Below are 2,325 nucleotides of genomic sequence, written 5' to 3' on the forward strand. Positions count from 1 at the left end.
TTAATTCATTAAAAGTAAACCTTTCTGAGGTTTGACTTATCTATCTATATATTTTTTAAGATTTTTTTATTTGTTTGAAAGGCAGAGTTACAGAGAGAGAGAGGTGTTTTCTGTCCACTGGTTCAATCCTCAATCAGCCACAACGGCCAGAACTGCACTGATCCTAAGCCAGGAGCCAGGAGCCAGGAGCTTCTTCTGGGTCTCCCATCCAGGTGCAGGGGCCCAGGGACTTGGGCCATCTTCTACTGCTTTCCCAGGCCATAGCAGAGAGCTGGATCCAAAGTGGAGCAGCTGGGACTTGAACCGGTGCCCATATGGGATGCTGGCACTGCAGGGCGGCTTTATCCGCTAAGCCACAGCACCGGCCCTCTCTCTATATATTTTTTTTTCGAGAGTTAACTTTGGAGAAGAACCCAAGAATGGTGCGTCTTTTGCAAGCACTTAGATGTTACTACAGCTTATGAGACATAGATAATATCCTCCACTTAATGCATTAAAACGAGGTACAGGGACGGTCCCACAGAGCCGCCATAGTTGCCCACCTCCCGCGACCCAATGTCTTCGCTGCCGCCATGGCTGACGTGGAAGACGGCTAGGAGACCTGCGCCCTGTCCTCTCACTCCGTGAGCACAGGCTCCAAGTTGACAAAATGTTCTCTCTCAAGAAGTGGAACGCGGTGGCCAGGTGGAGCTGGGACAATGAGTGTGATACGTGCACTATCGGCAGGGTCAAGTGACGGATGCCTGTCTTAGATGTCAAACTGAAAACAAGATTGCGTTGTGGTCTGGGGAGAACGTGAGCATTCCTTTCACGACTGCTGCATGTCCCTGTGGGTGAAGCAGAACAACTGGTGCCCTCTCTGCCAGCAGGACTGGGTGGTCCAGAGAATCGGCAAGTGAGCACGCCAGAGGTCTTCCCAGTGCCCTCATGTGGAGCCCTGGTGGATCTTGTTTCCAAGTGCCCTACGAAGGCTGCAACACTGCAGGGATTAACTCTTCAACTAGGAGGCTATGGGGCTGTGGGCCTGTAGGACTCATCAGAGGCCTGGGTTAGCACTTTGTCAGTTTTATGTTCAGAAATTCTTTTCAATTAAGGATATAATTTATTAAAGATGGTATTTCCTACCTCTGTGGTGTGTGTCATGCACGCTATTTAGAAGTGCTATTAAAGAGGAGAGCATGCCAACCAAATGACCTTTATAACTTACCTGTTGACGTACAAGAGGCAATGGAAGCAGTTCTATTCAGAGAAGAAATTTTTGCATGCCTATTATTGATCTGTTTTCAAAAAAAAAAAATGTAACAAATAAAATGCAGTTTAAAACTAGCCCTAGGGGCCGGCGCTGTGGCTCACTTGGTTGATCCTCCTCTGCTGCACCGGCATCCCATGTGAGTGCCGGATTCTGTCCCGGTTGCCCCTCTTCCAGTCCAGCTCTCTGCTGTGGCCCAGGAGGGCAGTGCAGGATCGCCCAAGTGCTTGGGCCCTGCACCCCATGGGAGACCAGGAGAAGCACCTGGCTCCTGGCTTTGGATTGGCTCAGCACCAGCCGTAGCAGCCATTTGGGGGATGAACCAATGGAGGGAAGACCTTTAAAAAGATAAAAAATAAATAAATAAAAATAAAACCTAGCTCTTATCCCTTATTTGTTCCTGGTGTTTTTTTATGATGGAAAGAGGAGGGATTGTCTGTGAAATCTTTATTTCTTATTTTATAAAGTAAAAATTCTAAGTTTGGACCAGTGAATGGGATAAATAAAATTTGAAACTTTGGTTGGCTGTTAAGTCATCATTCTCCATCTTTGACTCATCAAGAAAACCTAGATAAGCACTTGTCTCAATATTCAACCATCAAGTGGTGAAAGAATTTTTTTTTAATTTTTAGAAGTATTTTCTAGTTTTTTGGTCAGATGATGTTTTAATTTAACTGTGTTTTAGGTAAAGTGTTTATGAGGGGGAAATGTTTACCAATGTAGCATGGGCTCAAAAAAGTGTATTTTATTGCCTAATGTTTCAATAAATGGTTTATTCTGTTTATCTTAAAAAAAAAAAGAGGCACACCTTTGCAATCAACTTTTACTATTAACTCTCATAAGCCAACTCTTTGAGAAGAAAGAAAGATCTTCCATCTGCTGATTCCCCAAATAATGGCAACAGCCAGATCCTGGTTAGGCCGAAGCCAGGAACCAGGAATTCCATCCAGATCTCCCACGTGGGCAGCAGGAAATCAAACACTTGAGCTGTCATCTGCTGCTTCCCAGGTACATTAGTGGGGATCTTGGAAGCAGAATAGCCTGGATTCAAACCAGTACTCTGACACGAGAGGCAG

The 2,325-nt window shown here is 45.3% G+C and overlaps 1 pseudogene; it reads left to right on the forward strand.

Annotated features, from left to right (window-relative positions):
- The first annotated feature begins 572 nt into the window (after window positions 1–572).
- Window positions 573–899, forward strand: LOC100349514 (RING-box protein 2-like; annotated as a pseudogene).
- The last annotated feature ends 1,426 nt before the right edge of the window (window positions 900–2,325 follow it).

The sequence above is a fragment of the Oryctolagus cuniculus genome, chromosome 4 (assembly GCF_051225735.1).
Source record: "Oryctolagus cuniculus isolate XC-2025 breed Fujian yellow rabbit chromosome 4, ASM5122573v1, whole genome shotgun sequence".
NCBI lineage: Eukaryota > Metazoa > Chordata > Mammalia > Lagomorpha > Leporidae > Oryctolagus > Oryctolagus cuniculus.